A 14,349-nucleotide genomic window follows, 5' to 3' on the forward strand; every position below is an offset into this window, starting at 1 on the left:
GGGGAGATCAGCAGCTAGATGGGTGGGAGGAGTACCCCTGGGTCCTGAATAGGACAGGGTTTTCCACACACAATGCTGGCCCCGCCCCCTGTGGTGCGACTGACGACCCTAGCCCTGCCAGTGAATAGAGTGAGGGGCTGAGCACATCAAGGGTGCTCCCCAACCAGCTGCGACTGGTTTTCCCCCTCACCCTGAACCCAGAACAAAGGGTTTGACTGTATAAAAATGGGGCTGTGTCCCCACAGAAACTGTTCTCTGCCAGGATCTTACCTGAGGGGGGCTGCTGCTGCTGCTGGACCAGAGGACCGCCACTTGGACTACCTCCCTGCCTGGAGGCCCAGTGCGCTGGCTCTGGGTCCAGCCTTGCCCCCCCACCCCTGCCCTGCTGCATGCAGGGAAGAACTTTGCTGGACTTTGTGGTGCTTTTCATCCTACAGCGCTGGAAGCGCTTTATTTGTGTCCCCAAAGCGCCTGGAAGCGCTTCTTATTTGCCTTAGCGCTAGGAGCGCTTTATTTGGTGCCCCCAGTGCTTCTAGAGTGCTTTACGTTGGCCGTAGCGCTAGGAGCGCTTTATTCTGGAGGCCGGTGCCCACCCAGCATTGTGGTGCGCTTGCGGGTGCCTACCCCGCTTATTTAATTATTTTCTTACGGCGGGTGCCCACCCCACCGTATATTACTTATTACGAGGGAGCCTACCCCTCTTTGTGCCGAAGTTGGGATCACCGCCGCGGCCCGGGCTGGGACAGGAAGTCAGGCTGTCCTGGTTGGGACGTGGGCGGGGCCTCATTCAAAACAGGAAGCGGACGGGAGCCTACCCCGCGCTCCCGTGATCAGCAAGACGAGCGTCAGCCGGAATCCGGACGGAGGGCGGGAGCCTACCCCGCCTCCGTCGGTGAAGGAGAGCCCCGCGTCGCCCGGAGGGAGCCTTCATCCCGGTGAGTGGTTGTCCTGAGTCCCAGAGGGGGACTCCAACGTGGTGCTGCCGGTGAGTGGGGCTCGGCCACTGGGTGGTTGGGGGTGTGTCGGGGCATGCTTCTCGGTGCCCGCCCCCCCCCGTATCGAAGTCCAGGTCGGCGAGCGTAGTCCTCATTCCCCCTCCCCGCTGCCCCGCCTGACAGTGGGCAGCGGCCGCCGTGCCAGCAAAGGCATCATCTTCGAGTCCAAAGGGACTCCCACGAGTAGGGCACATTGGATTTCGAGCCCACGAGGCTCCAACTACTAGGGGGCATTTTTATTTTATCAGCAGAGCGGCCCCGGAAGGCAGCGGGCCGCTCCAACGTCGCCCCCACCTTTTGCTAGAGCCCGTGAGGCTCCAACAAGGGGGCACATTATTACTTAGAGCCTGCGAGGCGCTAGGGGGGGCATTTCAGTTGTTCAGAGCCCTGGGAGGCTCCAACGTTGGCCCCAGCATTTCTCCAGTTGCCCAGCACTTAGTGGGCAACTGCCACGTTTAGGTTGGGGATAATTTACATTTTGGCTGGCGCAGCTTTACTGGGACATAGGGCGTCCTAGCCCCTTCAAGGCCAGTTGGCCCAGGGACTGCCACAGATAGTGGCTAATGTGAGTTTTTGCGCCATTGTACCTTTCCTGCACCTCTGAATGTGTTTATGCGTCATGTGCTTTGCTTTACACCTCTGAATGTTATGCATCATGTGTTTATGTGCTTAGACCCCTACAGGTATAGTGATACTTAGGTGGTTGTTTTCTCCCTAGTACAGGTGGTGCCAGTGAGGTCCTGATTCCCTGCGCAATATTTTCCTAAGGTGGTTAGGGTTGCGTAGGTGGTACTTACCTGATACCAGTAGTGACTGGTTGTGTGCTAGGTGTAATTTTGTGCAACAGTAATTTTATTTCCAATGTTCTAAGAGTGCTAATTCCGGACAGTGGTCCAGGTGGCCCTGTCCCCTGTATATATAATCCCTTGTAAATTCTGCCCGTGCCTGTTGGCACATTGTAGAGTGTGTGTTTTTATCTAATGTGTTGTGTATAATACAAAGGCTATTTTTATAGAATACCTTGTGTGGAGTTTCCTTTGTGGTGGGCCTTGGGTGTTGTTGCTGGGTGCGCGCGCAAACGCTTTACACATCGCCTCAGAGATAAGCCTGACTGCTCGTGCCAAGCTACCAAGGGGGTGAGCAGGGGTTATCTTTGGCGTGTAACTTCCTTGCCCTGACTAGAGTGGTGGTTTCTGCCTGACTTTGGCGCAAGCCTTAGCCAACCAGAAATCCCATTTCTAACATGGGGACACTGGGGGTCATTGGCGTAGTGTCCGGGCTGTTGGCAGCGGAAGCAGGTGATCCTGGTTCGAGGCCCTAGCCGCCCCGGGGCTCCGGTGCTGGCCGGGGACGGGGCTGGACCTGCCGCTGGTGGGCTGCTGGGAGGGCTGTGCGGGGGCCCCCCTGGGAAGTCTCTCGGTCGGCTGTGGTTTCCTCCGCCCCTCTGGTGGGGGGGTCCTTGACTGTGGCGACCGTAGTCTCCCACGGGGCCTCGGGCGGCCCGGGTGTTCACCCAACGGTCAGCCTCGGCGGCCAGCTTTCGAGGGTCGGTGAGTTTACTGTCCAAGAGATGTTGGCGCAGTTCTACAAAGCAATTGGCCGCTAAATGTTCCCAGGCGATCAGATCAAACAGCTCTTCGAAGGTGGAGACCTTGCTGCCCTTGATCCACCCGTCCAAGGCCCGGCTGTAAAAGTTCACGTATTCTACCCATGTGGTGCCCGGTATCTTTTTGCAATCTCGGAACCGTTGCCGGTACATCTCGGGGGTGAGTCCATACCGGCCCACGAGGGCTTCTTTCATGTGGCTGTAGGAGTTCATGACCGTGGAGGGCAGATCCAGCAGGGTATCTCTTCCTTCGCTTAAGAACCGGCCCCATAGGCCAGCCCCCCAATCCTTCTGCGGGACTCGGTGAGAGGTCATGGCGACTTAGTAGGCCTTAAACCACTGATGGATATCGTCGTTTTTGTAATACTCCTTTACCACATCCTTGGGGATGTGGACTTTGGCTTCCACGGTGGGAGCGGATGATAGATTCCCGGAAGGTTGTGACTTTTCGCTTTTAGCCCTCAACTCGATCTCTTTCAGGCTGCGTTCATGTTCCAGCTGGAGTTTCTTTTCGTCGTGCTCTCTTTGGCGTCTCTTTTCCTCGAGTTCCCCTTGTAGCCGTAACTGCTCAACGGCTAACTTTTTCTCGGCCAGTTTTATTTCTCCTTCGATTTTCAGCTTGGCCAGTTCAAGTTCGTGGTTGCGGCTTCTCTCTCGGTCTGCTAGTTCCTCGGGGGACAGGTTCCCCTCTGGCCCGTTGTTTCTCACCGGGATGCTTTGTGGTTCATGGGCGGAGTCTCCTTCCGTTTGGGTCGGGGGCGCCCCCGTCTCGACCCAGATCTTCAATACTTTCTGGAAGTCTTCCTTTGTGCTTAATCCGGTGGTAGCGATTCCAAGGTCTTTGCAAAATTGTTTTAATTCTCTATGCGTATAATAGTCCAATTGATCCTCTCGGAACGGTGAGCTCATTTCGGTACCTGCGGCACCCAGGGAGGTTTCTCCTTCCATCTCTGTTTGGTAGTGCATCAGTCGTTCACTGCACGCTCTCTTTCGGTGTCGGCTCGGATCCCGTCGTCTGCCACCAAATGTTGGAAAGGCGTTCGTCGGAGGGGGGTTCGATACACGTCTTGCCCACCCCTTTGACCCACCTCTCCCAAGTAGGCCGAACCAGGCGCGCACACCCTGAGCTTACACTACGAACAGAGTGACACCACACGTATTCTTTGTAGGACGATAGGTTCTTTTATCGAAGGTTTCAAGGGATCTTTATGATCCAAGGTGCAAGTAGTACATCAGCGGCACAAGATACTACAAATCGGTGGTAAGGGAATGGGGGTAGCGGGACAGTCTTTGAAGGTAGTGTCTCTGCAAAGTACCCTGCGGATAGCTCACAATCCTCGAGCTGGAGGGTGTTGGTTCTCTGGGCGATCTCTTGCCAATTCGTCCTCGAGGGGAGCGCCGCGAGTCACTCAGCAGGCACAGGTAGTCGGAGTTCGGGAGCCGCGATCTCGTCAGCAGGGCTCAGATGGTTCAATGGCTGGGGGCCGCGAGTCACTCAGCAGGCCCAGGTGGTTCAGAGTTCGGGAGCTGCGATCTCGTCAGCAGGGCTCAGATGGTTCAATGGCTGGGGGCCGCGAGTCACTCAGCAGGCCCAGGTGGTTCAGAGTTCGGGAGCCGCGATCTCATCAGCAGGGCTCAGATGGTTCAATGGCTGGGGGCCGCGAGTCACTCAGCAGGCCCAGGTGGTTCGGTATTCGGGAGCCGCGACAGCGTCAGCAGGCTTCGATGGTTCCAGGTCTTCTCTACCATTCGTTCCTCCGGCACCCCCTATTATACTCCCCTGCCCTTTGAAGTCCGGAGTCCTCGCAGAGAGGGGCCTTTGGTGACTGAGGGGGTTCGGCGGGATTTCCTGCCGCTCGTTTCTTTAGTCTTTTCAGGTGGGTCTGGGAGGGTCCCCAGACGCTCGGCAGGCGAGGCGCCTGCTCCCCAGGAGCCTGGTGGCCGATCGAGTCCTCCCGGGGGAAGGCGATCCGAGGTGTGACTGGGCTGGCGCCTCTTGGTCTGGCTCGGGGGTTCCCGCTCCCTCGGTTGGACATGCGTGGTAGGGTGTCGAGTCTGTCGGGGACTCTGGCCGGCCCTAGGGTCTGTGTGGCTGGGGCGGCCGGAGTCGGAGATGCCGTGTCTTGGTGGTGGTTGCAGGTGGGCTGGATGTTCGGGAGGGCATACGCTGTGAGGCCGGTCTCACAGCACTGCAAGAACAGCACATAACTAACGACGAGAGGCTGGAGAGTCCATGAAGAGATCTAGGGTCCCGCGGACTGAACACTGCAAGAACAGCACATAACTAACGACGAGAGGCTGGAGAGTCCATGAAGAGATCTAGGGTCCCGCGGACTGAACACTGCAAGAACAGCACATACCTGATGACGAGATGCCAAAGAACAGCACATAACTAACGATGAGAGGCCAGAGAGTCCATGAAGACCTCTAGGGTCCTGCAGACTAAACACTGCAAAAACAGCACATAAGTGGTGGAAAGAGGACAGAGATGCCACAAAGATATCTAGGGTACAGTGGACTGAACACGGGTCCCACATACTAAACACTGCAAGAACAGCATATAACTAACGATGAGAGGCCAAAGAGTCCACGTAGACATCTAGGGTCCCGCGACTAAGCACTGCAAGAACAGCTCATACAATACAATAGAATTGATAAAGCACACGGCTGCCTCTGAAGAGGCGTCCCCATGCTAGCTGTTGTAAAGTACATTGAAAGAATAAGTCACAATGACACAGGGAGCCTAATTATCAAATAGATGTTTTCAGTAGTCTACAGAAAACTGATTCCAAGGGTGCAAGACGTATGATTCAAGGCAGAGAGTTCCAAAGCTTAGTGGTTAAATGAGAGAAAGCGCGGCCGCCTCTTCTAACCTTCCTAATCCTCTGGACACTTAATAGTTTCTGTCCATTAGATCAAAGCGTTCTTGCCTGATGATAGGGGAGCAGTCTTTTTCTCAAGTAACCAGGGCCTCTATGCTCGCCAGCTTTATAAGCGAGTGTTAAGGTTTTACATTTTATACGACTGGCCACAAGCAGCCAGTGAAGACTGTGCAGGTGGGCCGAGACTGGGACGCGAGCAGGTAGCTTCAAAATCAGCTGAATAATCTACAAGTGGCGAAACAGGTAGGAAGGTAAACCAAACTACAAGCTATTTGCATAGTCCAGTTTTGAAGTAATCAGAGCATCAATGACCTATTTATGGCACTTCTCCGGCATCTGGCGGATTATTTTCCTTACTGATTTTAGTGTAAAAAGACCGCTGGCAGACACAGATCTGATCTGAGGGTCAAAGGAATGATTGGAGTCAAATTTGACCCCAAGGTTTCTTACCACTGCTGCAGGAAGGGTAGGTGGGGCAAGCTCCAAGGGCCACTAGTTGTGGGCATCAGGGTAGCGTTCAGTGCCAAAAAACAGAATCTCCGTTTTCTCAGAGTTTAACCTGAGGCAGCTCATATTCATCCAATCGCTGACGGCTCTTAAGCATCTTTTACACGCAGTCAATGCCCCCACCTCCTTCTCCTGGAATGGAGCATCAACTGTGTGTCATCTACATAAGAAATAATCCTCATGCCCCATAGCTCTACTAGTTTAGCTGGGGGGGCCAAGTAAATATTAAAAAGAGTTGGGCTCAGGGCCGAACCCTGAGGAACCCCACACTCACGTGGTTTGGCTCTGGATGTAAAAGGAGGGGGAAGAAATTCCTTTGTAAGTGGGCCTCTGTGTAGGACTTCAATCAGGCCCGAGCAGGCCCTTGGATGGCCACATCCCATTGTCTATCCAGAAGAATAGAGTGGGAAACTCTACTGAAGGCTGCTAACAAATCAAGAAGAACAACAATGGCCACTGAGCCCTGATCAAGAATGACCTTCATGAATTCAGCGACGTCCAAAAGAGCAGTTTCCGTGCTATAACAGCACGGGATCCTGACTGAGTGTCAGGAAGAATGTTGTGTTTTGCCAGGAAATTAGAAATTTGTTGGATGACCCACTTCTCTAGCACCTTAGAAATGGCTGGAAGAGGGGAAATTGGCAGAAAATTGCTAAGCACCTTAGGGTCTGCATTAGCTTTCTTCAGCACAGGTAGATGCGTCAACTGCTTCCAGGCCTGTGGGACCATTTCTGCTTCCAAGAAGACAGCCATCAGTTTATGAAAAATAGGATTTATTATAGAAGTGGCCATTTTGAAAATATCTGGGGGACAAGGGTCCAGTGGGGACTCAGACTTGGAACTGGCCAGTAGAGTGGAAGAATCCTTAAGCCCTACGTAGGGAGATCAAAAGTATTCGGCAAAGGGCCATGATAACTATTCTTGTCAGCAGTAGCATTAGGGACATCTTGTGGGGCAAACTTATCATAAATAATTTAGATTTTATTGTAGAAGAAGTCGGACAGTTCATCACACATAGTTGCTGACGGTAACCAACGATGAGAGGCCACAGTGTCTGCGAAGACCTCCAGGGTCCCGCGGACTAAACACTGCAAGAACAGCACACAACCAACGACGAAAGGCCGGAGAGTCCATGAAGACCTCTAGGGTCCCATGGACTAAACACTGCAAAAAACAGCACATAATTAACAAGGGCAGGGAGTCCATGGAGACCTCTAGCACCCCTTCGACTGAACACTGCAAGAGCAGCAAACAACTAACAACGAGAGGCCAAGAAGACCTCTAGGGTCCCACGGACTAAACACTGCAAGAACAGCACACAACCAACGACGAGAGGCCGAAGAGTGCATGAAGACCTCTAGGGTCCCATGGACTAAACACTGCAAAAAACAGCACATAATTAACAAGGGCCGGGAGTCTATGAAGACCTCCAGGGTCCCACGGACTAAACACTGCAAGAACAGCACACAACCAACGACGAGAGGCCGGAGAGCCCATGAAGTCCTCTAGGGTCCGGAGAGCACATGAAAGCATCTACAGTCCGGCACGCTAAACACTGAAAAAAACAGTACACAATTAACCAGGCCAGAGAGTCCATGAAGACCTCTAGCGCCCCTTGGACTGAACACTGCAAGAACAGCAAACAACTAACAACGAGAGGCCAGAGAGTCCATGGAGACCTCTAGCGCCCCTTCGACTGAACACTGCAAGAGCAGCAAACTACTAACAACGAGAGGCCAGAGAGTCCATGGAGACCTCTAGGGTCCCACGGACTAAACACTGCAAGGACAACACACAACAACGAGAGACCTGAGAGCCCATGAAGTCCTCTAGGGTCTGGAGAGCACATGAAAGCATCTACAGTCCGGCACGCTAAACACTGAAAAAAACAGTACACAATTAACCAGGCCAGAGAGTCCATGGAGACCTCTAGCGCCCCTTCGACTGAACACTGCAAGAGCAGCAAACAACTAACAACGAGAGGCCAGGGAGTCCATGGAGACCTCTAGCGCCCCTTCGACTGAACACTGCAAGAGCAGCAAACAACTAACAACGAGAGGCCAGAGAGGCCATGAAGACCTCTAGGGTCCCACGGACTAAACACTGCAAAAAGAGCACATAACTGAAGACGACAGGCTGGAGAGTCCAAAAAGACCTCTAGGGTCCCGCGGACTGAACACTGCAAGAACAGCACACAAGTGACAACGAAAGGGCCAGAGAACCCATGCAGACCTCTAGGGCCCAACAGGCTGAACACTGCAAGAACAGTAGACAGCTAATGACGAGAGGCCAGAGAGGCCATGAAGACCTGTAGGGTCCTACAGACTAAACACTGCAAGAACAGCACATGATCAACGACAACAGGTCGGAGAATCCAGAAAGTCTGGAAGACTAAACACTGCAAAAAACAGCACATAATTAGCAAGGCCAGAGAGTTTATGAAGACCTCTAGGGTCCCTAGGACTGGAAACTACAAGAACAGCACATAACTAACAACGAGAGGCCGGGGAGTCCATGAAGACCTCTAGGGTAGCATGGAATAAACACCGCAAGGACAGCACATGACTAACGTCAAGAAGCAAGAGAGTTCCCGAAGACCTCTATGGTCCTGTGGACTGAACAAGGCAAAAACAGCACACATCTAAAGATGAGAGTCCAGAGAACAGCACATAACTAATGGCGAGATGCCAGAGAGCCCATGAAGACCTCTAGGGTCCTGTGGACTGAACACTGCACGAACAGCAAACCACTGACGAGAGGCCAGAGAGTCTACAAAGACCTCTAGTGTCCCGCAGACTAAGCACTGCAAGAACAGCACACGACTGACGACGAGAGGCCAGAGAGTTCAGCTTTCGGTCTGAGCAACAATTTCAGACTTCAACTGGGCCCATAACAAAGGTGGAATTTGAGGGATCGTCAGGCCTCCTGTTTTTTCAAGTATCATTGGCTGGGAGCCACTTGGAGCCTCACACCTACATCAAATGCAATGGAGGGGAAACAAAGGCACACAGCGTGTTAGCACTTCACACACACTTAAGAGAAGCAATTATTTGCTTGCATCATACATGGCCAAAATCGCTCTACCAACTTCTGGAGTGAGCCTTGACTGTGTGCCTTCATACCATTGGATAATGCACTCTACAAAGGAGGAACCTTGCGAATCCAATCAGAGTGCACGAGCACTGCTGGCCCTTGGACACAGTGGTGACAGGGCCCATCAGTAACCAATGACCACCCAGGACACAGAAGAAATACCTCACAGCTCTCTCAGTGCTCCCTAGACATGTAAGCATGGCTTTTATTGGCGAGGGAGCTGTAGGAGGGAGGGGCTTAAGAGCTGCAGCACCAGACAGGGTGGACACACAGAGAGAATATTAAAACTAATTCTCCTCGAAGAGTTTGTTTGAACAGTACTGAGACATGTACTAAACTACAGAAAGGAATTTGGAATTTCATGAAGAGTGCACACCTCACGCCCTTGAAAGAAATGACTCACTAATATGAATGTGAGGATAATTAACATTCTGGAAGAGCTGGTTCTGGATTAGCAAACATCACCATGGAAGCCAGATTCACCGGCTCCACCTGCAGCACGTGTCGTCCACAAAGCCTTGGTGTACGAGCATTAACAGATCCCTTGGTGACGTGACAGCGGGTCACGGCTACCATCAGGAGAACGGACAGCCCAAGGCGGCTGAGAATGTCACCATGAGGTTGGCACCTGCTCGGCTGTTACTCAATACTGGTGGAATGTAAAAGGAATGGTGAAGTCACACACACACCTGCCCTGCTCCTCTGGTAGAGATGCTCTTCACACGCCTCATTACCCTGGTCACCGGGTGCTGCCTCTGGGCAAGGAATAACTAGAAGAACCATGTCTTGGGAAAGGATGAACGAAGATATCTAGATGTCTCTTAATCACCACCTTAGTCGCACAACTCATCAGCATTTATTTCATCTTAATCCCGGTTCAATGTCCTGATTGAAATTAATTTCATTTGAATTTCCTGCATCCCTTTGACTGCCTGCATTTAAGTACCTGCTCAAAAGTCAGCCTGTCCGCTCTCTGTAGTGACGAGTAAAGGGAAGGGGTCTGAGTGCATACATCACTCTCTGGAAACAATAGATAGTTCAATTATTGAAGTTTATTCTGATGGTCAGCCTCTCTCTCTCTCTCTCTCTCTCTCCTGTTAGACCAAAGGATTCGAAAGAGGTGGCCGACCCCCTGACAGAAGGGGACATCTTCGTCATCACAAGCAGGTTACTGATAACACCAAAGAAAATGAGGAAATTCATATTTTATACATGATTGTGTCACCACTCCTCTGGAAGAGAGACACCGTAACAAAAGGATGTGTTCCAGATGTATCATGCATCCCTCTCAATGGGTGGACCTCAACTTCAGAAATGTTGTAGGTGGAGAGCAAACACAAGGAAATGATGGACAGAGCGCTGAAACTTTTCAGACACACCCCCAGTCACAGATCGTCATTCTTTAGCTAACTTCGCCACTTCAGCTCAGACCCAGCCATATGCAAATCAGTCTTGACCCTGTGCCTCATGGGAACAGTCCAGCCCGAATGGCCAAGCCAGGTCTTCCCTGAACTGGAAACAAGCATCCTGGGACTGGTTTCGGGGTAACACCCCTCATCAGCCAGGCTAGCTTGAATCCAGTGGCAAAGTGAATAAGGGACCCACGTCTGGGGCACACCCTGCCAACTTAGGGCGAACATAGCAAAGTCAAGGAGATGATGGATGGAGCGCTGAAACTTTCCAGACACTCACCACCGGTTGCAGATCTGGTTTGACTCTATCATCGTTCTTTAGCTCACTTCGCCACCTCAGTTCAGACCCAGCCATATGCAAATTAGTCCTGACCCTGTGCCTCATGACAGGGCTCCAAGCGGCGTCATAGATAAGGAGGTGGCAGCATGTTAGACCCTTCTCCAGAACAACAGGCCCGACACCTCAGCTGCGCTACGGCCAGGTGACAAGACACCCAACCATATCAAGGGTACTTGTGACTCGATGCAGGGTTGGGTTCCACCCAAGAATTCAAAGCTGGTCGGGATGTGTCTCACAGCGTACAGGACAAGCGCCTGAAGGCCAACTTAAGCCAACTTTCAAATGTGATAATGAATAGAAGTTCATCTTCTGCTACATGATGTAACATCTTCCATCAGGAAGTCCTGACAAGGAGCAGAGGCAGCTGGGTAAGGGGTGCTTTGATGACAGGGGTACTTTAGTTACAAACTGCTGGTTTGTAAACAGTCACCGGGTGGAGGCTGCGATCTCTGTCACTGGATAAACTCCAAAGAAGCTTCACAAAGGTAAACTGTCTGCTCGAGGGATTGTTTATTGTATAGTTCTTCTAACACAGCATGGCAGCTTCCCAGCACTTTGGAGGAGGGGCCCAGGCTGTTATGGTTGCGTAGGTTTCATGAAGTAACAGAGGTGGTTGGAAGGGGCAGGTGGATTGAACAGAACTGATTGTTCAGCTGAGGTCCATGCATGGGTGGGCTGTGGGGAGATGGAGAGAACAAACCATGCACTTCAGGTCCCTGCGTGGGTGGGCTGCGGGGAGATGGAGAGAACAAACCAAGCACTGCAGGTCCCTGCATGGGTGGGCTGCAGGGAGATGGAGAGAACAAACCAAGCACTTCAGGTCCCTGCGTGGGTGGGCTGCGGGGAGATGGAGAGAGCAAACCAAGCACTTCAGGTCCATGCGTGGGTGGGCTGCAGGGAGATGGAGAGAACAAACCAAGCACTTCAAGCCCATGCGTGGGTGGGCTGCGGGGAGATGGAGAGAACAAACCAAGCACTTCAGGTCCATGCGTGGGTGGGCCAGTGGGGAGATGGAGAGAACAAACCAACCACTTAAGATCCATGCATGGGTGGGCTGCAGGGAGATGGAGAGAACAAACCAAGCACTTCAGGTCCCTGCGTGGGTGGGCTGCGGGAATATGGAGAGAACAAACCAACCACTTCAGGTCCCTGCGTGGGTGGGCTGCGGGGAGATAGAGAGAACAAACCAAGCACTACAGGTCCCTGCATGGGTGGGCCAGTGGGGAGATGGAGAGAACAAACCAACCACTTAAGATCCATGCATGGGTGGGCTGCAGGGAGATGGAGAGAACAAACCAAGCACTTCAGGTCCCTGCGTGGGTGGGCTGCGGGGAGATGGAGAGAACAAACCAACCACTTCAGGTCCCTGCGTGGGTGGGCTGCGGGGAGATAGAGAGAACAAACCAACCACTTCAGGTCCATGCGTGGGTGGGCGAAATGGAGTTGAACAAAACAATCCAACCACTTCAGGTCCTTGCGGGAGTGGGCTGTGGGGAGATGGAGAGAGCAAACCAACCACTTCAGGTCCATGCGTGGGTGGGCTGCGGGGAGATGGAGAGAGCAAACCAAGCACTTCAGGTCCATGCGTGGGTGGGCTGCGGGGAGATGGAGAGAGCAAACCAAGCACTTCAGGTCCATGCGTGGGTGGGCTGCGGGGAGATGGAGAGAGCAAACCGAGCACTTCAGGTCCATGCGTGGGTGGGCTGCAGGGAGAGGGAGAGAACACACCAGGCACTTCAGGTCCATGAGTGGGTGGGCTGTGGAGAGATGGGAAGAAGAAACCAACTACTTCAGGTCCGTACGTGGGTGCCACGAATGAGCTAGAGAGAGGAGTAAGAACAGAGATGGGTCTGGTGCAGGCTAGTGATCTGCAGACACTGCCATGGGTGCGGCTGCACAGAACACAAGGCTGTGCCTTATGCAAAGCTCTTAGAAGCAGAGAAAGCACAACGCATGAGAATGGAAAGAACACTGACGTCTGGGGAGAAAGAGACGACATGGAGGCAGAGGTCCATGGAGCAGAGGGAAAAAAGAGTGGCACATGGGCGAGAGAGACATGAGGATCTGGGGAGAGAAGCGTGTGGGCTAGAAAGCACCGGGGTGGATTACAGAAGGGTGAATGCGGGGCCGGGACAGTCACAGGCGGATGTTCACGATGAAGGCAAGTACCTACCTGTGATTCACTAAGGTTGCTGTACTTTTAAACTTATCGAGAGTTGGGACTCAAAGACGTTTCACTCAGCCTAGGTGGGAAAAAAGTTTTTACGGCATGGGCAAAGTGGGCTATGGCCCCGGGCCCCAGCCTTTCAGGGGGGGCCCTGATAGAGCTGGCTCTGATCGCCACACAGTCCTTCCCTGATTACCTTGAATAATTTTCAAATATACATTATTTTAAATACCCTTTTCATTTCATTTGTTTTTAGGTCTCGCCTGACCCAGCGCATGCGCTGGTCTGGCGAGACTTATTGAGAGGGCTCCAAAAAGTGCTACCAGGCCAGCATAGAGCTACAGTGCACGTGCGCGGGCGCGCGTGCCGCGCTTTACCACGATTACTTTCACTTTTGCGGCCGCACGGCCGCTATGCATAGCCAATAGGTCTCGCTTTTGAGACCTTATCAGTATTTAGTTATGCAACTGTTGCATAGCTAAACACTTATAAGGTCCCAAAGGCGAGACCTATTGGCTATGCCAATGCTTGTTAATACAGGTAACATGTGGAAGTCTATTACAGATTATTTTCTGGAGAAATGTTGCCTTTATGTTTTTCAACATCATGCATCAGAAAATCAATGGAGAGGGAGGTAGAAGGAGCTGTGATCCATTCCGCTTCCTAGTAGTCAGAAAAATGTCAATGGGGAATGGATCACTTGTACCCGTGGAACCAGGGTTAGTGGTTCTGTTCCATCTTGTTTAAAACCCCTAATTCACGTACATCGGCCGTTAGGCGGTATATCTTGGTTCTCCGCCTTACTGAAAACGTTACAGCATCATCATCGGGTTCTTTTTGTATGCTTCCTCCACCTGGACGGTGTAGGAGAGTAGGATCTGCTTCACATGGGTACCCCCACTTTTTGCTGGTGTTTCGCTGTTTTTCGACCTTAGTCTGACTGTGGCCCTGCTAATCAGGACCACAGCCTAGCTGCTTCCTCTCTAAAATGGTTTGCATGTACATTAGGTACATATCTAATTGGATTCTGGAGTGCCTTATAAGCCCCTGGTATATGGTATACTATGTACCTAGGGCATAGGTACCTCAGAGGCCTCCCAGGGGCTGCAGCATGTATTATGCCACCCCTGGGAAGCACTCCAAAATGGCACCACAGGTCTGCTACTGCAGCCTGGGTAAGGGTGTGCTTGCACCCCTTACAGTGGTATAGGTTACCTATATCCACATATATATACAGACACCTATAAACCTATAAGTCACTCCTATGGAAGGCCTTAACAATCCTGAAGGCAGAGTGCTTGGTTTTGTGTGAGAGGGTGCCCAAGCATGAGCTGAGCCCCTCTGCAG

General features: G+C 52.3%; 1 protein-coding gene across 5 annotated transcripts in view; it reads right to left on the minus strand.

Annotated features, from left to right (window-relative positions):
• Nucleotides 1-14,349, minus strand: part of LOC146788809 (uncharacterized) — a 397,685-nt gene that overhangs the window by 98,489 nt on the left and 284,847 nt on the right. The window lies entirely within an intron of this gene.

The sequence above is a fragment of the Triturus cristatus genome, chromosome 10, assembly GCF_964204655.1.
Source record: "Triturus cristatus chromosome 10, aTriCri1.1, whole genome shotgun sequence".
Classification (NCBI taxonomy): domain Eukaryota; kingdom Metazoa; phylum Chordata; class Amphibia; order Caudata; family Salamandridae; genus Triturus; species Triturus cristatus.